The following is a 22316-nucleotide window of genomic DNA, read 5'->3' as shown; positions in this document are numbered from 1 at the left end:
TTTTTTGCTATCCTGAGATATTTGTGATTCCAAATGAATTTGCAAATTGCTCTTTCTAACTCTATGCAGAATTGAGTTGGAATTTTGATGGGGATTTCATTGAATCTGTAGATTGACTTCGGCAAGATGCCCATTTTTACTATATTAATACTGTCAATCCATGAGCATGGGAGGTCTTTCAATCTTCTGAGATCTTCAATTTCTTTCTTCAGAGACTTGATGTTCTTGTCATAGAGATCTTCACTTGCTTGGTTAGAGTCACATCAAGGTATTTTATATTGTTTGTAAGTATTGAGATGTGTGTCAGTTACCTAATTTCTTTCTCTGCCTATTTGTCCTTGGAGTAGAGGAAGGCTACTGACTTATTTGAGATAATTTTATATCCAGCCACTTGGCAGATGTCGTTTATCAAGTTCAACTGTCCTTAGTGGAATTCTTGAGATTACTTAAGTATACTACCATTGCATCTGCAAATAGTGATATTTTGACTTCTTTCTTTCCAATTTGTATCCCTTTGACCAACTTTTGTTGTCTAATTGCTCTGATCAGGACATCAAATATTATATTGTCTAGTCCCTGATTTTAGTGGGATTGCTTCAAGTTTCTCTTATTTAGTTCGACGTTGGCTAGTGGTTTGCTGTATATTGCTTTTACTCTGTTTAGGTATGGGCCTGGAATTTCTGATCTTTCCAAGACTTTTATCATGAAGGGGTATTGAATTTTGACAAATGCTTTCTCAGCATCTAATGAAATGTTCTTGTGTTGTTTTTTTTCCTTTGAGTTTGTTTATAGAGTGGATTACGTTGATGGATTTCAGTATAATGAACTATCCCTACCTCCCTGGGATCAAGCCTACTTGATCATGATGGATGATCCTTTTAATGTGCTTTTGGATTCAGTTTGTGAGAATTTTATTGAGCATTTTTGTATCAATATTCATAAGGGAAATTGGTCTGAACTTATCTTTCTTTGTTGGGTCTTTCTGTGGTTTAGGTATAAACATAATTGTGGCTTCATATGAGGAATCGGGTAGTGCTCTGTCAGGTTCTATTTCGTGGAATAGTTTGAAGAGTCTTGGTATTACATCTTCTTTGAAGGTCTGAAAAAATTCTGCATAAACAAATCTGGTCCTGAGCTTGCTTCTTTTCTTTTCTTTCCTATTTATTTGTTTATTTGTTTATTTATTTATTTATTTATTTTTGGGTTGAAAAACTGTTGATGACTGCTTCTATTTCTTTAGGGATTATGGGACTGTTTACATGATTTTTCTGATCCGGATTTAGTCTTAGTACCTGTTATCTGTCTAGAAAATTGTCAATTTTCTTCAGATTTTCCAGTTTTGTTAAGTATAGGCTTTGGTAGTAATATATAATATTTTGAATTTCCTCAGTTTGTTGTTATATCTACCTTTTCATTTCTGATTTTGTTGAATTTTGTCAAATGCTTTCTCAGCATCTAATAAAATGATCATGTGGTGTTTTTTTTCCCTTTGAGAGTTTGTTTATATACTGGATTAGGTTGATGGATTTCAGTACATTCAACCATTCCTGAGTTCCTGAGATGAACCCTATTTGATCATATGAATGATCATTTTGATGGGTCCTTGGATTTTATTTGTTAGAAATTTATTGAGTATTTTTGCATCAATATTAATAAATCAAATCGTTCTGAAGTAATCCTTCTTTGTTGTGCCTTTCTGTGATTTAGTAATGAGCATAATTGTGACTTCATAAAACAAAGTGGGTAGTGTTTCTTCTATTACTATTTTGTGGAATAATTTAAAGAGTATTGATATTAGGTCTTCTTTGAAGGTCTGATAGAAATATTCACTTAACCCATCTGGTCCTTAGCTTCTATTTGGTTGAGGACTTTTAATGGCTGCTTCTATTTCTTTCAGGTTTATGGGACCATTTTGATGTTTTATCTGATTCTGATTTAATTTAGGTACTTGGTCTCTGTCTAGAAAATTGTCCATTTCAATTAGATTTTCCCTTTTGTTGAGTATAGACTTTTGTAGTAGGATCTAATGATTTTTTGGATTTCCATGGTTCCTATTACAATGTCTACTTTTTCATTTCTGATTTTGTTAATTTGGATACTGCCTCTGTGCCCTCTGTTTAGTCTGCCTTGGTGTTTATCTATCTTGTTGGTTTTCTCAAAAAACCAGCTCTAGGCTTTATTTTTTTTTTAGTTTTCTGTATAGTTTTGTTTGTTTCTACTGGGTTGCTTTCATCCCTGAGTTTGATTATTCCCTGCTGTCTACTTCTCTTTCATCTCTTTCATGAATTTGCTTCTTTTTGTTCTAAAGTTTTCAGATGTGCTGTCAAGATGCTATTGTATGTTCTCTCTTGTTTCTTTTTGGAGGCACTCACAGCTATGTGTTTTCCTTTTAATACTGTTTTTATTGTGTCCCATAAGTTTTGGTATGTTGTCCCTTCATTTTCATTAAATTCAAAGAGTCTTTAATGTCTTTCTTCATTTCTTCCTTGATCAAGTTATCATTGAGCAGAGCATTGTTCAGTTTCCATATTTATGTGGGCTTTCTGTTGTATTTGTTGTTATTGACGACCAGCCTTAGATGGTTGTGATCTAATAGGATGCATGGGATTATTTCAATCTTCTTAAATCTGTGGAGGTCTGTTTTGTAACTGGCATATGGTCAATTTTGTATATGATCAATTTGGAAACAGTATCATGAGGTACAAAGGAGAAGGTATATTCTTTTGTTTTAGGATAAAATGTTTTGCAGATATCCCTTAAATTCACTTGGTTCAAAACTTGTGTTAATTTTACTGTGTCTATGTTTAGTATCTGTTTACAGGATCTGTCCTTTGATGAGAGCCGGCTGTTGAAGTCTCCCACTATTATTATGTGAGGCACAATGTGTGATTTGAGCTCTACTAAAGTTTCTTTTATGGTTGCACTTGTATTTGGAGCACAGATGTTTACAATTGAGTGTTTATCTTGGTAGATTTTTCCACTGATGTGTATGAAGTGTCCTTCCTTATCTTTTTTAATAATTTTGTGTTGAAAGTGAATTTTATTCAATATTAGAATGACTACTTCAGCTTGTTTCTTGGGAGCTTGGAAATTTTTTTCTCAAGACTTTTACTCTGAGTTCTTTGTTACTGAGGTGTGTTTCCTGAATGCAGCAAAGTACTGTGTCCTGTTTATGTACCTAGTCTGTAGTCTATGTCTTTTAATTGGGGAATTGAGTTCATTGATGTTTAGATATATCAAGGAGCAATGACCGTTGCTTCCTGGTTTTTGTTCTTAGAGGTGGAATTATGTTTCTGTGGGTATCTTCATTTGAGTTTGTTGAAAGAAGATTACATTATTGCTTTCTCTAATGTATAGTTTTCCATCTATTATCCTTTTTAAAGGCTGGACTTTTGGAAAGATATTGTGTAAATTTAGTTTTATCATGGAATATCTTGGTTTTTCCATCTATGTTAATTGAGAGTTTTGCTGAGTACAGTAGTCTTGGCTGGCATTTGTGTTCTTTTGGGTCTTTTGTGTGACATCTGCCCAGGATCTTCTGGCTTTTAGAGTTCCTGGTGAGAAATTTGATGTAATTTTGATAGTTCTGTCTTTATATGCTACTTGCCCTTTTTCCCTTACTGCTTTTAATATTCTTGATTTTGTGATTTTGTACATATAGTGTTTTGATTATTATGTGACAGAAGGAGTTTCTTTTCTTGTCCAGTATATTTGTAATTCTATAGGCTTCTTTTATGTTTATCAGTACCTCTTTCTTTATGTTAGGAAGTTTTCTTCTATAAAATTATTGAAGATATTTACTGGCCCTAATGTTTGATCTTCTCATTTTGTTCCACATTTCGTTGATGTTTGAGGTTGGGAGCTTTTTGTGCTTTCTTTGATGATTGTGTAAATATTTTCTATGATATCTTCTGCATCTGAGATTCTCTCGCCTGTCTCCTGTATTCTGTTGGTGATGTTTGCATCTATTTCTCCTGATCTCTTTCCTAGATTTTCCATTGCCATGGTTGTCTCTCTTTGTGATTTCTTTATTGTTTCTATTTCCATTGTTATATCCTGGATGGTTTTGCTCAATTTCTTCACCTGTTTGTTTGTGTTTCCCTATATTCTTTAATAGATTTTTATGTTTCTCTTTAAGGGCTTTGACCTGTTTACCTGTGTTCTCCTGTATTTCTATAAGGAAATTATTTACGTCCTTCTTAAAGTCCTCTATCATCATCATGAGATGTGATTTTTAAGTCCCATTCTGGCTTTTTCTGTGTGTTGGGGTATCTAGGATTTGCTGTAGTGGTAGAACTGGTTTCTTTTGATGCCAAGTGGCCTTGGTTTCTGTTGCTTATATTCTTGCACTTGCCTCTTGCCATCTGGTTATCTCTGGACTAGTTAGACTTGCTATTTTTGACTGGAGCCTGTCCCTCCTGTGAGCCTGAGTACCTGTGATCTTAGCTGTGTCAGTACTCCTGGGACACCAGCTCTCTCAGTGCAGGATACGGTTTCTGGAGAACTGTGCCACAGTGTTAACTCAAGGTGTAGATGGAGATCGGATGACTAGCTTAAAGTTCTTAGATCATTATTATGACAAAGTTGACTAAGAGGAACAGATTGTGATTATTTTATTGAAAAGAAAGTATTATACTCACTGTTTTTTTAATTTACTATTATTTTTTTATTAACTTGAGTATTTCTTATATACATTTCAAGTGTTATTCCCTTTCCCGGTATCCGGGCAAACATCCCCCTCCCCCCTCCCCTTCCTTATGGGTGTCCCCCTCCCAACCCTCCCCCCATTGCCGCCCTCCCCCCATAGTCTAGTTCACTGGGGGTTCAGTCTTAGCAGGACCCAGGGCTTCCCCTTCAACTGGTGCTCTTACTAGGATATTCATTGCTACCTATGGGGTCAGAGTCCAGGGTCAGTCCATGTATAGTATTTAGGTAGTGGCTTAGTCCCTGGAAGCTCTGGTTGCTTGACATTGTTGTACTTTTGGGGTCTCGAGCCCCTTCAAGCTCTTCCAGTTCTTTCTCTGATTCCTTCAACGGGGGACCTATTCTCAGTTCAGTGGTTTGCTGCTGGCATTCGCCTCTGTATTTGCTGTATTCTGGCTGTGTCTCTCAGGAGCGATCTACATCCGGCTCCTGTCTGCCTGCACTTCTTTGCTTCATCCATCTTGTCCAATTGGGTGGCTGTATATGTATGGGCCACCTGTGGGGCAGGCTCTGAATGGGTGTTCCTTCAGTCTCTGTTTTAATCTTTGCCTCTCCCTTCCCAGCCAAGGGTATTCTTTTTCCTCATTTAAAGAAGGAGTGAAGCATTCACATTTTGATCATCCGTCTTGAGTTTCGTTTGTTCTAGGGATCTAGGGTAATTCAAGCATTTGGGCTAATAGCCACTTATCAATGAGTGCATACCATGTATGTCTTTCTGTGATTGGGTTAGCTCACTCAGGATGATATTTTCCAGTTCCAACCATTTGCCTACGAATTTCATAAACTCGTTGTTTTTGATAGCTGAGTAATATTCCATTGTGTAGATGTACCACGTTTTCTGTATCCATTCCTCTGTTGAAGGGCATCTGGGTTCTTTCCAGCTTCTGACTATTATAAATAAGGCTGCGATGAACATAGTGGAGCACGTGTCTCTTTTATATGTTGAGGCATCTTTTCGGTATATGCCCAAGAGAGGTTTGCCAGAATTTTATTGAGTATTTTTGCATCGATATTCATAAGGGAAATTGGTCTGAAGTTCTCTTTCTTTGTTGGGTCTTTGTGTGGTTTAGGTATAAGAGTAATTGTGGCTTCGTAAAAGGAATTCGGTTGTGCTCCATCTGTTTCAATTTTGTGGAATAGTTTGGATAATATTGGTATGAGGTCTTCTATGAAGGTTTGATAGAATTATGCACTAAACCCGTCTGGACCTGGGCTCTTTTTGGTTGGGAGACCTTTAATGACTGCTTCTATTTCCTTAGGAGTTATGGGGTTGTTTAACTGGTTTATCTGTTCCTGATTTAACTTCGATAGCTGGTATCTGTCTAGGAAATTGTCCATTTCCTGAAGATTTTCAAGTTTTGTTGAATATAGGTTTTTATAGTAAGATCTGATGATTTTTTGAATTTCCTCTGAATCTGTAGTTATGTCTCCCTTTTCATTTCTGATTTTGTTAATTTGGACGCACTCTCTGTGTCCTCTCGTTAGTCTGACTAAGGGTTTATCTATCTTGTTGATTTTCTCAAAGAACCAACTTTTGGTTCTGTTGATTCTTTCTATGGTCCTTTTTGTTTCTACTTGGTTGATTTCAGCTCTGAGTTTGATTATTTCCTGCCTTCTACTCCTCCTGGGTGTATTTGCTTCTTTTTGTTCTAGAGCTTTTAGGTGTGCTGTCAAGCTGCTGACATATGCTCTTTCCTGTTTCTTTCTGCAGGCACTAAGCGCTATGAGTTTTCCTCTTACCACAGCTTTCATTGTGTCCCATAAGTTTGGGTATGTTGTACCTTCATTTTCATTAAATTCTAAAAAGTCTTTAATTTCTTTCTTTATTTCTTCCTTGACCAGGTTATCATTGAGTAGAGCACTGTTCAATTTCCACGTATATGTGGGCATTCTTCCCTTATTGTTATTGAAGACCAGTTTTAGGCCGTGGTGGTCCGATAGCACCCATGGGATTATTTCTATCTTTCTGTACCTGTTGAGGCCCGTTTTTTGACCAATTATATGGTCAATTTTGGAGAAAGTACCATGAGGAGCTGAGAAGAAGGTATATCCTTTTGCTTTAGGATAGAATGTTCTATAAATATCTGTTAAGTCCATTTGGCTCATGACTTCTCTTAGTCTGTCGACATCACTGTTTAAATTCTGTTTCCATGATCTGTCCATTGATGAGAGTGGTGTGTTGAAATCTCCCAATATTATTGTGTGAGGTGCAATGTGTGCTTTGAGCTTTAGTAAGGTTTCTTTTACGTATGTAGGTGCCCTTGTATTTGGGGCATAGATATTTAGGATTGAGAGTTCATCTTGGTGGATTTTTCCTTTGATGAATATGAAGTGTCCTTCCTTATCTTTTTTGATGACTTTTAGTTGGAAATTGATTTTATTTGATATTAGAATGGCTACTCCAGCTTGCTTCTTCTGACCATTTGCTTGGAAAGTTGTTTTCCAGCCTTTCACTCTGAGGTAGTGTCTGTCTTTGTCTCTGAGGTGTGTTTCCTGTAGGCAGCAGAATGCAGGGTCCTCGTTGTGTATCCAGTTTGTTAATCTATGTCTTTTTATTGGGGAGTTGAGGCCATTGATATTGAGAGATATTAAGGAATAGTGATTATTGCTTCCCGTTATATTCATATTTGGATGTGAGGTTATGTTTGTGTGCTTTCATTCTCTTTGTTTTGTTGCCAAGACGATTAGTTTCTTGCTTCTTCTAGGGTATAGCTTGCCTCCTTATGTTGGGCTTTACCATTTATTATCCTTTGTAGTGCTGGATTTGTGGAAAGATATTGTGTAAATTTGGTTTTGTCATGGAATATCTTGGTTTCTCCATCAATGTTAATTGAGAGTTTTGCTGGATACAGTAACCTGGGCTGGCATTTGTGTTCTCTTAGGGTCTGTATAAGATCAGTCCAGGATCTTCTGGCCTTCATAGTTTCTGGCGAGAAGTCTGGTGTGATTCTGATAGGTCTTCCTTTATATGTTACTTGACCTTTTTCCCTTACTGCTTTTAAAATTCTTTCTTTATTTTGTGTGTTTGGTGTTTTGACAATTATGTGACGGGAGGTGTTTCTTTTCTGGTCCAATCTATTTGGAGTTCTGTAGGCTTCTTGTATGTCTATGGGTATCTCTTTTTTTAGGTTAGGGAAGTTTTCTTCTATGATTTTGTTGAAGATATTTACTGGTCCTTTGAGCTGGGAGTCTTCACTCTCTTCTATACCTATTATCCTTAGGTTTGATCTTCTCATTGAGTCCTGGATTTCCTGTATGTTTTGGACCAGTATCTTTTTCCGCTTTACAATATCTTTGACAGTTGAGTCAATGATTTCTATGGAATCTTCTGCTCCTGAGATTCTCTCTTCCATCTCTTGTATTCTGTTGGTGAAGCTTGTATCTACAGCTCCTTGTCTTTTCTTTTGGTTTTCTATATCCAGGGTTGTTTCCATGTGTTCTTTCTTGATTGCTTCTATTTCCATTTTTAATTCCTTCAACTGTTTGATTGTGTTTTCCTGGAATTCTTTCAGGGATTGTGTCTCCTCTCTATGGGCTTCTACCTGTTTATTTATGTTTTCCTGGAATTCTTTCAGAGATTTTTGTGTCTCCTCTCTATGGGCTTCTACTTGTTTATTTATGTTTTCCTGGAATTCTTTCAGGAATTTTTGCGATTCTTTCAGGCATTTTTGCGATTCCTCTCTGTAGGCTTCTACTTGTTCTCTAAGGGAGTTCTTCACGTCTTTCTTGAAGTCCTCCAGCATCATGATCAAAAATGATTTTGGAACTAGATCTTGCTTTTCTGGTGTGTTTGGATATTCCATGTTTGTTTTGATGGGAGAATTGGGCTCCGATGGTGCCATATAGTCTTGGTTTCTGTTGCTTGGGTTCCTGCGCTTGCCTCTCGCCATCAGATTATCTCTAGTGTTACTTTGTTCCGCAATTTCTGACAGTGGCTAGACTGTCCTATAAGCCTGTGTGTCAGGAGTGCTGTAGACCTGTTTTCCTCTCTTTCAGTCAGTTATGGGGACAGAGTGTTCTGCTTTCCGGCGTGTGGTTTTTCCTCTCTACAGGTCTTCAGCTGTTCCTGTGGGCCTGTGTCTTGAGTTGACTAGGCAGCTTTCTTGTAGCAGAAAAGTTGGTCTTACCTGTGGTCCCAAGGCTCAAGTTCGCTCGTGGGGTGCTACCCACGGACCCTCTGCAGCGGCAGCAACCAGGAAGACCTGTGCCGCCATTTCCGGGAGCTTCAGTGCACCAGGGTTCCAGATGGTCTTTGACATTTTCCTCTGGCGTCCAAGATGTGTGTGCAGAGAGCAGTCTCTTCTGGTTTCCCAGGCTTGTCTGCCTCTCTGAAGGTTCAGCTCTCCCTCCCATGGGATTTGGGTGCAGAGAACTGTTTATCTGGTCTGTTTCCTTCTGGTTCTGGTGGTGTCTCAGGCACAGGGGTCCTGCCGCTCCTGGGCCCTCCCCCACGGGAGCCCAGAGGCCTTATACAGTTTTTTCTTGGGCCAGGGATGTGGGCAGGGGTGAGCAGTGTTGGTGGTCTCTTCCGCTCTGCAGCCTCAGGAGTGACCACCTGACCAGGCCGTTGGGTCTCTCTCTCACACCCTCACTGTTAATTATTTTGCCAATAAATACATTTATTGATTAAAGAGAATTATACAACAAAACAAAATGAAAACAACAACAACAACAACAATAACAACAACAAAAGAACCTTCATTCTACTACTGAGCCATGTAGGCAGAGTCCACAAAAACAAATTGCTTGCCAAAATCCAGCTGATTCATGGTTACCATGATCTTAAAAAAAAAATTACCCATCCAAAGTCAATGTTCAGAGGCCAGGAACCCAGCTCTACTATGGCTATGGCTGCTACAAAGACAACCAAAGAGGATTAGGCTGTAGATTTAAATGATCATTTACAGTTCTCCAGCTTTTTCAGAGGCAGAAGTTTGGCTTTGAAGTGTAGTCCATTATCAATAAAATGGCATTGCACAAAAAGCTGGGGAAGAGAAACCCAGGTGGATTCTCAGTTCATATTTCCAATGCCCTGGGTCTAGAGCTGGCCAAACTTCTGGACTCAGTTCTGTTCACTATATTATAGCGTGCTGGCTGTCAAAAAGACAACAAAAACTGCATGGAAAGGAGTAGTGTTCACAAATGTCACACACCTATACCACTAGTCCCAAATGTCTTAAATATCTCCCAGTCTATGAAACCCTATTCAATGGGAACACAGAAAAAAAACAATAAATCCATTTCCTCTTGTTTTATTAAATGCCCCACCTATGAACACTTTAAAGATGAACCACTCACATGTTTGTGTAGGCTGCTACCTTGGCTCACAGGAGGAAACTGAATGCCTCAGGATTGACAAGAACAATGTGGCTATGAGAAAGTTAGATTTGGTGTTTTGTTCTCCTCTATGGTACAGTACATTTTGGTTTATCACCATGAGTACATATTTTATTTAAAAAAATCCCTCATGCAAACTGTAGAAAAATATTCCTTGAAGTTACCAGTGAAAAATAAAGATTTATGTCTTTGTGCACCCCTCCATGCTTTTCACATCTATTTCTTCTCTGAATATGAGAGGAACAGGAAAGCCAGGCATAAGCAGGAGTTTGAGCAGTCTGTCTTTTTAGTTCAACATGTAACATATGCCAGTCATACCTGAGATGAATAGGCGTGCTGTTGGGGTGAGCTTCACAGGACAAAGTTCAACATTGCAGGGACTACACCAGGTGGCTGGTTGAAGACAGAGACTCACAATGGCTTCCACCTAAACACCAATCACCTCACTCAGTACCTCTTGCTTGCTAGGGGCACATATGCTCCTTTGTCCAAGGTGAAGAACAATGTGAAAATCAGGAAAAGGGTCAAAAGTCACAAGTACAAAAAATATTGTTTCTGTTGAATTTTGTTGGAGGGTGATAAGAACAGGAAAAAAAAATCTATCCAAGCTGGATGTTTCAAGGTGGTTCATGCACTTTTTAAAACCACAATTTTATGTCCAGTGCTGTGGAAAGAACCAACACCTCTGGAGAGGGAGGGAAATGGAGAAGGAAAGAGTTCAGTGGGATTCATTTCTCATTTTCATTTTTATATAACAGTGTTAAGACCACAATGAAAAAGAGCTTATGCACATATGTAAGTAAGCCAGCTTGTGAGCTACATATTCCTTCTCTCTATCTGCAGCAACGTTCTCATGGTAACAGTGATTAGTTAGTATCAGGCCCAAAGACATTGGACACACAGTAGAACAATCAAAATCCAGAAATGCTGTGATACAATTGAGGTAAAAGGGAAAACCAAACAACTTGATATCTGTCCACAAAGGATCGGTTTCCTAGATTTTGTCAGAAAAATACCAAATATGGTGATTTAAATTAAAGAATGTGGGGAGGTCACAAAAACACAGTTTTAGCAGTAGTAACCAATGGTACAGCTCCTTGGCTCAGAACTGATCACTGCTGGAGTTCCTGATAACCCACAATTTCACTGGAGGAGTGAATGTTGAGAGTGGTGTCATAAATTTGAGATTATAAACCAAATAGCCCACTGATACCCCTCTTGTCTATGCTTCTCCAACTTCCCTCAACTTTCCTACCCGATTCCATATGCTTCCATAGTCTCAGCACTTAAATCTCCATTAGATCTAGGTCATCTCCCTCAAAAACTCTCTCTCTCCCTCAAAACGCTGGTGAAGGCTTTCAGACTCAACTCTCTTCAGATGACCTGGGTCGTGGGGTAGAAGCTGAGTGCTCCTCGGATTGTTCTCCATGTAGCTTTAGCTGCTCCTCTAGGGTGCATTTCGGTGAGTTAACCTTGCCATCAGGGCCTGGCGGAACACCAGCCACAAGGAAGGACCACTGAACTAGCTCCGAGAGTCCCCAATGACACCCAGCACCTCACTCAGCCAGACCAACACCAGCTGAAGCAAGACATCAGGATCACAAGCAGCATCTACCATTTCCTGAGCCTGCTCCTTCCATTTTTTTATGCAGGAAGTTCTTAAGAGTTAATTTAATGAATAGGTCCAGTGGCTGGATTTTGGAGCTAGAGCCTGCAGGAACCACCACAGAAAGTGCTAGAGGCACTGAGCAGGGACAGTACCTCTTCTGACAAGTGAGTGCGATGACAGTCCATCAGCAGCATGCTTTTGCTGTGCTGACAAGCTGTGTGCTTCTTCCATACACGGTCGACCAAAGCTCCATGATAGTCATCGCTGTAACCACTGTCTTTGGCCTCTAGTAATATAGAGTCTGGCACATTAACAAGCTGATTCACTTGTCCTCTGAAGAAAACCAGGGTGGGGAGTACAGTACCATCTGCAAGGATAGGGAGCACAGTGTCACACCAAAGCTCCCCTGTGCCCACTGTCTGCAGAGCGTTCTCCCCTCCACATCATAGCCACAGTCATAGACAAAGGTTAAGTCCTGATTGTGAATCTGCCGCTGCACAAACTCAATGAAGAATCCGGCATTTTCTGCTACATGCTTTGGTAACGCGTGGGCTAGAGCTTATTGGGCATGGGGCATAAAGTGGTGCTGGAGCATAAAGCGCACCCCTTCCAAAAGACGTTAGATTTTGGTGGCCCTCTGAAACAAAATTTCTTCATTTACAGAAAGCGGTTGCTTTCTCTGGATCAGCATATATTCAGACAGTTTTTCTTGTGCCTCAAAGCTGACATATTTGTCCTGAGAGGCCTGGAAGTGTTGAAGCCAATGGCAGATTCACCGCTGGGGGTTTTGAAAGTGTTCAGTTGCCTGCTCTGTGTTGCAGCACCGGGCAAACAATAATACCCGAAGATTCTTCAGAGACAGCTGCTCTTTCTTGTCAATCCCACTGCCACCTCCAGGACCTGATGCTGCTTCAGGTTCCTGGGTAACAGGGCTTCCCTCTTTCTATTCATCAGCATTTAGACACTCAGTCCCCTCTGTGGCCAGGGATGGCAGGGCAGAGGTCTGTTGGGGCATGGGGATGGCTGGTGGGGTTGCAGTTGAGATTGGTGATAGAAGTGCCTGGAGCATAGGACCTGCCAGCTCTTGAGGCGCGGTGGCTCCTAAAGGCTTCACAGTGGCAGCTTTGTTAGGGAAGAGGGGGTGGAAGTTATGTATTCTTCATGAGTCGATCGAACATTTGTTCAGGAGTCCGGTCAGGCCTCGAGTGAGACATCCAACTGAGTCCTGTGATAAGACGTTGCTAGGTCTATGGGAGGGGTTGAACACTAAATTCTTGGCCATGGAATCTCTCACGGAGGTAGCAAAGGTACACGAAGTACTTGCCAGCTTGATTCCACTTACAGAATTTTTAAACAAAGCCAGATACTTGAGGAACATGACTGCTGATCATGTGATTGACATAAGCTCGAGAGCAACAGGTTATGTTGTTGGAACAGAGAGAACAGTGACCATAGGTAGGGAAATGATTAGGGAAATCTGGAATTTCAAAGCTGCACTCCAGACCTGCCTGCCAGTCCCTGGCGCTCATTTTCCTAACAGCTCTCTTCTGGATGTTGCATTGGACATTGGACAGTGGGGTAAAGGAAGACAGGCCGTGGAGTCAGTGATGCTGCCTCCTGTAAGGTGCCAGAAGGTGTACCATTTGAAGACCCAGGATCAGTTTATGGCTGCCCCCTGGGAAGCCCCGATTGTCACCTCGGTGTCTGGTTTCAACCCTTCTGGTTGCTTAGGCTTACCATAGGTTTTACAGTGTCGAAGCTTGAGTTCAATTTTGCCCTCGGCAGAGAAACTGCAACCGGCATTTGTTGCAATGATAAACATTTCTCTTCTGTTACCTCATGTAGTTTTGTTAGAGCCATTACCATTTTTGAAGACTTTTAGGCAATGCTGGCAAATGCCGAGAATCTTCATGAATCTTCTGAAAATGGATACCTACCTACCTCAGAGTAGAAAGGGGAGAGATATTGACACACCTGACAAACATAAGAAATCCAGGCTTGCGAGTATCCTTTATATGCTGGAGAAACATGGGCTCGCTTTCAAAGACCCACTCACAAAAATATGGAATGCTTCACGAATTTGCATATCATCCTTGTGCACGGGCTATGCTTATCATCTCTATATCGTTCCAATATTAGTATATTTGCTTCTGAAGCGAGCACACCATTCATTCATTCATTAATCTCCATATACACATAATATTATTTGTTCATTTTTACGTATTATCTTTTATTATATCTTTCATGGTCCTATTAAATTCTAATTCTTCAATCTTCTTCTTCCATGTTTTTGTGTGTAAATGTGTGACCCAATGTATAACCTCTAACATACACTTTATGGTTCCCCTCCCCCTTTTTTTAAAGATGTTTGCCATGCAGTATATATCCTTGAATTTAAAAATCAGGATTAAATTGAAGAATGCACTTTGAGAAAGGTATGTTCTGATGAGACTTGACATTAACCCCAAATTGCAGAAATAGCCATTACTGTGGGTGAACGTAGCTCAGAACACAGGAATCTGTGCAGAGGATGGGAGAGAAAACTTAATGAGCTAATAATTCATAGAATTAAAAGGGTAGTAAAAATGGAATGGGAGTTTTTGTTCATGGAACAGGAGCAGAAAAGGATCCCTGAAATACATTTCAAAATACTGACATTTTAGGCATTCAATGAAAGAATAATTATAATGGACACAAAATATAGAGAGACCCAAGGAACAGAAAATAACCTCAAGAACTGACAAATGGGATCACATAAAATTAAAAGCATCTGCATGATAAAATAAATTAATGACATCCAAAATGAGAAAGCATCTTTGTCATACCACAGATAGAGGGTTGATATCTAGGATATACTGAAAATACAACCAATAGATGGATACTTAACAGATAGCTCACCAAATTTGAAATAGCATAGCCAGTGAATATTTCTAGACGTTTCAACATATATAGCCATTTAGAACATTAAGTAAAATTATTTTGAATGGTTTTCTCATTTTAATAAAACTGGCTAACATTAAGAAAACAAATGATATAAAGTGCCAATAAGTACATATGAAGAGAATTTCTTACTTGATTTAGAATTTTAAACTGATAAAACTACTGTGGAAATCAGTAAGAGACTTCCCTACCCAAACAACTAAAGCTGGACAATCTTTCAAAGTAGATGCATCTTTCCTGGACCCATACCAAAATGTCTTACCACATCGTTGTTTACCACTATCCTATTCATAGAAACAAGAAAATAGTACCTGTCCAGATATTCATCACTGTATGACTAACTAATGAAAACATGAATTTACAAATTCAGAATGAAATAATATTCCATACAAAATATAAAACTATCAAATTTGTTGGTTTATTAACCATTGCTCTCCAAAGGAGCAAAATGGATGGAATAAATATATGTTTAAAAGGATTTATTAAATTTGCTTACATGTCATGATCCAAATAGCACATCATTGGCTACCTTCACTTTAGATAGCTTTAGAACACAGCACACAGGGCTGGATGCCTCATCAGTCCCAATGTAGTTCAAGACTTGGAGGATCGTTGGAGACTCACTGGTCTTCAATATGCAATTCTGGGTTATACTATTGCAAAAGAACTATGTTGGCAGTGATGACAGCAACATATATTAAGTAACCAGAACATTGTAAAGGCAAGCATGCAAGAAAGTAAAACATTTCTTTTTCAGACTTTTCTTTTGTCTAAACTACCAACAGATATTTGCACCTACATTTACAGTGGAGCCTCCCACTTAAAGTGATCAAGGATGTGCAATAATGACTTGCTTGTAGGTTTACTCCATATCCAATATTATAGCAGGAGAAATGATAAAATTAAAAAATAAAATATTATAGTATAGTAATCCAGGCTCACAAAGATAAACATTGAATGTTTTCTTTTATAGGTCTGTCAATATTTGTAAAATACATGTAAAATTATGTGGTAGTGGGTATTCATACCTATTGCTATGTAGAAAGAGACTTATGAGAATGGGAAGAGAGGCTTTGAGTAGTGGAATACATGAGAAAGGAAAATAGAAACAGTCACATAAGAAGGGAAAACATGTTTTTGTTTGGAGTGGGTAACAAAGCACATGTGATAGGAAAGATGTTTACTAGGGCTCACCAAGGTACATGAAGGAATCTGAGAAAGGAGATAAGGGCAACTTGCATAGAAGAGAAGGGTCAGCCAATATTAGGTAGGACAATAATATCAAGGAGCTGTAGATGACTTAGTGGTTAAGGGTACTGAATGCTATTCCAGAAGACCTGGTTTCAGTTCTGAGAAGCTACATGATATCTCACAATTATCATTTCCATAGGAGTGAGATCAGTCTTCAGCTAGGGTCTGGTTCTTAGGAGCTTTCCTCTAAATATTGAAGCTTCAAAAATTCTGTATCTTCTAGGCTTTTTGTCAACTCTTCTCAGCCTTCTGGTGACCTCAGTTTTCTTATCAATGAATTAAAATATCACAGTTATATAAGTAGTTACTGTCTGCACTCCAGATTGATTACAATGCTAGCTACTTTATTATTTGTCTACATAGCCAGAACAAAGACTGTTATTTCATTTTCTCAAAGATTTTCTCATCTCCTTAAAAAATAAATCAAAATAAAATAAACTTTTGTTCACTCAGCTGATTATGCTTGGCTCCTATCAATATTTTAAAATTTTATTTTTCATTCTCAGTACATACAAAACTCTATTAAATGTGATTGTAGACACTGAAAAGTTGTGGAAACAGATTGAAACTCTTCTTCCAATGTAATTGCTTATACTGTTCAATATTGACTACTAGAGATAATTGCTCTGTTGCTTGTTTCTAGTCTTGTCATCATTCTAGAGGTGGTGGAACTTGGGAGAATGAAGCTAATAAATGAGACGTACTTCAATCACATGCAATAGCCAGCTTTATTTAGAGCATCAGACAATTTATACCCTGAGGATTAAGGATGATCATATAAGTAAAGTTCTCATGAGTTCAAGCTTTATACAATCACAACGACAAGGTGCATGTGGCAAAGCCATGTTTTTCCATAGAGGTATATTAAGGATATTTAGTAGAATAACATAAGGAAGCAGTAATTAGTAATCTAAATTAAACTCACTTGTATCTGATAGACCAGAGGGACAAACAGAGAAACACATTCCAAAAAAAAATTCTATATTTTGAGAAACTGAGGTCAGAAGACTTTTTTCTGTTTTTTTTTTTTTTTTTGGAGTATTCTTAAAGTACACAGAATTCTCTAATGACTCCATTTTTGGACTGTGTTTCAATAGACCCCTTAGTTTTCATTTCAACAGCACCCATAATTTATTTTTTTAAAGATATAGTGATAAAATAATATTATAGGTTAAAGTAATGTATAGTCACTAAGACATTCAATTTACTGTGAACAAAACTCAATGCTCCATACTTTTATGGGTTGGCTTTTTAAGGTATTAACAAAATTCATTGGAATAAAATTACATGGTTTGATTTCTATATTCGGTTTGAAATTTCATCCTGAAAAGTTACTTTGTATTTATTATTTCATCTAGTGTGGGCAAATGGAATCAGAGAACAACTTAGATGTTAGTTCTTTATTATGTGTGTTCCATGCATTAGACTAAGGGAACACACACCAGTTGGCTTGATCATCAAGACAACTCATCAAGCCATTAAGTTCTGTAACGTTCTTGCCCGAATTACATTTTATGTATAATAGGTTACTATTAATGATGTGTTCTCAAGATAACTATGAGATTAAAAATGACACATAAAGGGGTTGGGGATTTAGCTCAGTGGTAGAGCGCTTGTCTAGGAAGCGCAAGGCCCTGGGTTCAGTCCCCAGCTCCGAAAAAAAGAACCAAAAAAAAAATGACAAATAAAGATTTTTTAGAAACATATATCAAATAAAGAAAAGAATTCATGTCTCAGAGATTTGATTTTTCTTTCCTGAGGCAACATCTCACGCAGTACAATCTTGTCTCAAACACGCTAGTATGATCTTGAATCCCTGATCCACTTGTTTGTGCTATCTGAGTGCTGAAATCATAGGTTTCCAACTCCATATCCCATTTTAATTTTATTTAAACTGAATCATAATTTAAAAATATAAGAGAACTGCTCAGTGAATCAGGGAAACTATTTAACATACCTTGATATTAATAGAGGAAGCTACAGATAAATGCTTCAAATTTGGAAATTAATGTGGAAATTAAACAACAGAGATTATACATTAGTAGGTCCAAGCTGGGCAAATTTCAGACAAGAATAAAGACATATCAAGTATTTGTATGAGTAGTTGTATCCCAATGCCATGTAACTGTCATGAGTCAGGTTAGAACTCTAGGTAATCGGTTTTGGAGAGTTACACTGATAAATTCTGTTGAGGGCATGACAGGTCACAGAATTGAAAATGGCCCTGTAGGATATATTTATTGGAAGTGATCTCTACTATTTTTAATTCTACATCTATTACTTTTAAATTAAAGACTCTGAGGGTTAAAATGCTAAACTATTTGCTCCAGTCAAAAGCTATTTACTAAAAGTCACTAAGACATGAATTCAAGTATCATTGATATTTTCAATGCCTCAAAACAATTCTCTGAAATCCTATTTTATGTAAACAAGCATGTAACAATATATTATTTGCATAAAAAGACAAATGGCTACCTTAGCATTTTATAGATATTTTCTTCCTAGTTATGAAACAATAAAAGCTATGGCCAGACCCTTAACTGCATATATGTATATATACATACATATATATATATATATATATATATATATATATATATATATATATATATATATAATGTTTACTGTTGAAGTAAGGTATTAAAACCCTGAAGGATCACTTCTTTTGAAGGAAAGAAAAGTAACCTTGACTCTCTGGAAAGGAGAAAAATATTAAAGATACTCACTTACATGTACAGCTATTTTTCAAGGTGGATCAGCTCTATAAAAATTATGACCTTTTTCTGTACCTTATTTTATTTTCTAGACCTAAAAATATTGCCAGTGCCTGAGGCGTAAGTCAGAGCGAACCTCCATTATCACTCCAGAGACTTGGCATTTTCCTCATTAGGCACCATAGCATCTGACTGAGTGACCTTGTTTGGTGAGAAGACACAGATGGAGTCTGTCAGTAAATCTTGTTAATGTAACAAGTATTCCTACTGTTAGATGAGTGTTGCACCTGATACTGGCATTTCTTTCAGTAGTAAACAACCTTTGCTCCCTTTCCAACATGGCCTCTTCCCTCATGCCACCAGTTTAGCTTGTTCTTAGGATTATCTAAAAGCATTTCTCCTGCTGAGAAGGTGAGGAGTTCTCTCTTCCCTAATCGAAATCTCATGCTGGCTTTTTAAAGCAGTAAAGATGACATTTAAAGGTGACAAACATAAACTTGATCCAAATGTTTTAGGTGAATAACAAGCCTTTCTATAAGGTAAACATTCTCAGTCACGTCATTCTTTACATATTTTGCTATGGGAATCTTAAAGCTGAAAGGAAAAGATAATATTAAATTACTGGAAAATACAAGAATATCAGTTAATTATATTTTAACATTACTTGCACAATGGGGTATTATACCACCAACTTAACATTTAATCACTGCTGTTTCAACAATTTATTTAAAATCTTTTGATAAATATAAATATAAAATCTCAATTTGAATGTGGGAATCAAATGAAGATCCTTGAGATTGTTTTAGACATAAATTAAAAAACTCCTATACTTATATTTACTTACAAATATAAGACATAAAATTTAAAGAATCATTGAAGCCCAATCAGAAAAGATTGATTTTAGTGGACATTTAATGCTTGTGAGACAGCTGAATCGAATGTGAATGGTTTTCAGAGATCTGAAAACCAAGTGGATGCTAGGAGTTTACAGACAGTAACTTGTTTGCAGTGAGAACTACTTATTCTGAGAATTTAGTTTTATGCCTTTGTTTAAGATATATAATAAGTATTAATCGAAAACATTACTCCTTGTTCCATATTTTTGCAGTTGATCATCATTCATGTCTTCAATGTAAAATATGTGATAAATGAATACAAAGACTGTGAAAGGCTCTCTGAATAGTATGTTAGATGTCCCCGGACAAAATTCTAAAAGGGGCAGTGGCAGAAATGGAAGATTAAACAGTACTTGATCATATGTGAATAATCAGAAAGTAATTAAAATATTATAATTAACACTGTAAGGGATGGCACTCCCCCTCCCCCACTATGAATTATCTGAACATTCAGAATATGAGATCTTTAGGTAAGCCTTTAGCTTTATACTTATTTAAGTTTAAGAGTTAAGTAGGTTTAGTTGTATGGAGAGAGAATACATGCCAGAAAGTAGAATGACATCTCTTAATGGTATGAGCTACAAAGATTCAAATATGCTCAGTAAACAAGCTTGAGGCTAAGAATGCCACTGGAGATGGATGTCGGGCCAGATAATTTATAATTCATCAATTCTTGATAAAATATACTAAAATATTTTGCTATGCTCTGTGAAAACGGAAAACATCTGTGCACACCTCTTATATCCTCAGCAAGAATAAAATGAGGTCCCAATCCTTTGTGAACACCAAGCAAGTTAATCCCCATCAACTCTGTACCAAAATTTTCAGTTTATCCCCTGAAAAGTCTGTCTGTAAGCATCCATGCAGTGGTCAAAGTATGTTAAGGAGGAATGAGTGTCTCCCTTCCATTTTCTATATAACAATGGTTTCTACAAAATGGAAATTTTCCCAAAATCTCATTCTGGAAGGGGGGGGACACCCATAAAGAAGGGGTGGGGGAGGGATTAGGGGGATGTTGGCCTGTAAACCGGGAAAGGGAATAACACTCGAAATGTAAATAAGAAATACTCAAGTTAAAAAATAAAATAAAATAAAAGAATAAAAAAGCTGAACCACATTCTGCCAAATACAGGAAAGATAAATTCTCTGATGATTCCGGTTTTGAAGATGTAATCCATAGCTTCCTAAGAAAAGCCTTTAGAAAATGGCCCACTGAGACTCAGCTAAGCCGGGGTTACAGGGGCTCACAGAGACTGAAACAACAAACAGGGAGTCTGGATGTGTCTGACCTAGGTATTTATGGTTGTGTAGCTTATGTTCTTGTTTGACTACTCTTGTCCCATCTCTTTCTCGGTTTTGGTTTTATTTGAGAGTGTCAGTAAGGCAAAAGGAGTACTTGGTGTGGCACAGTAAACTGCCAATTGCGGCAGACATGCCTTAACACTGCGACCGTAGTGAATCTGAAGGAAGCTTCATGCTCCCACTTTGTGGAACCTGTTTGACTTAATATCAGAGGGAGCAGGCCTATCACCAGTTAGGCAACCTGTGACCTAGTGGTTGCCTGCATCCTGTATGATATTTGTCTCTCTGGAATGATACTAAGGGATGAGGTCACAACCTTCCGGTGACCATTAGGAAGGGAAAATGGAAAACTTCGTGCCCATCTGAGTGGCCCACTTTTGAGGTCAGGTGACCCACAACTGGGACATTTGATCTCTCTGTCATTAATGCAATAAAAAAGAAGGTATTCGGGGCTAGCACGGCCGGCTACCCTGACCAGCACCCCTACATTATTGTCTGGGAAGACTTAGTAACTAACCCTCCCCTCTGTATCAAGCCTTTCTCCTCATCAAGCCTACATAGCTCATGGCTGTACAAGATTAGGAGGACCGCTGCCCTGAGAAGAAAGCACAGAAGGAGACTCTATAGGATCCTGGCACAACAGACCTCCTTCTGGACACCCTACCTCCATACCCCCAAGGCAGCGACACCCACAGCCCTGTCACAATCATCTGAGGGGTCTGCCAGCTCCGGCACCTTCAAGATTCTATCCTCCCCTTCCTCGACCAGGAGAGGACCCAGAGCCAGCAATGGGAACCCCTACGGGAGAGCTACCTCCCCTGACATAACTGTGGCACTACCTCTGCAAGCCGATGGGTACATAGATATTGATGAGAATCAGGTCATGAAATATTGACCTTTTTCCTCTGTGTATAAATTGAAGGTGCAGCACCTCCCCTTCTCAGACAACTTCAAGAGACTCACTATCCTGCTAGATCAATTCTCTTTATACATCAGTCCACCTGGGATGTTTATCAGCAGCTCCTCCAGGTCCTCTTCACCACTGAAGAGAAGGAGTATATATTCTCTTAGAAACCAGGAACAATGTTCCACGGACCAACGGGGTCCCCACCAGAATTAGGCTGACATTGATGACAGATTTTTTTCCCCTCAGGAGACTTCAATTTGAATGAAGGAAAGGATTGCCTGAAGGTCTACTGCCAGGCTCTGTGGGCAGGTGTTAAAGGTGTCACTCGGTGACCTACCAATTTGACTAAGGGAAGAGAAGTTAGGCAGGGTTCTTTTCAGTCCCCAGTCATCTTCATGGAGCGGCTCATGGAAGTGCTCTGTCAGTACATGCCCTATGACCCTAACAGTGAAGAGCACAAGGCTGCTGTTAACCATGGCTTTTATAGATCAGGCCAGTAGAGACATTAAAACAAAACTTCAGATTAGAGGAGATGCAGGGTAGGTGTTTGAGGGATCTAGTACAGGCTGCTGACAAATTTGTCCACAATTGAGGCAGAAGAAGTAAAAGAACAGAGAAGAAAAAAGAAGAAGAAGAGAGAAAATTAAGAAAGAAGA

The 22316-nt window shown here is 38.4% G+C and overlaps 1 non-coding gene across 1 annotated transcript; it reads right to left on the bottom strand.

The window, feature by feature from the left end:
- Positions 1-13706: 13706 nt before the first annotated feature.
- On the bottom strand, positions 13707-13809 carry LOC120094983 (U6 spliceosomal RNA). Its single transcript, XR_005489649.1, has one exon. It is a non-coding gene; the product is annotated as a U6 spliceosomal RNA (small nuclear RNA).
- Between the last annotated feature and the right edge of the window lie 8507 nt (positions 13810-22316).

Source organism: Rattus norvegicus, chromosome 9, assembly GCF_036323735.1.
Source record: "Rattus norvegicus strain BN/NHsdMcwi chromosome 9, GRCr8, whole genome shotgun sequence".
Classification (NCBI taxonomy): Eukaryota; Metazoa; Chordata; class Mammalia; order Rodentia; family Muridae; genus Rattus; species Rattus norvegicus.
Note: the sequence above shows the minus strand (reverse complement) of the source record. Positions and strands in the feature narration are given on the sequence as shown.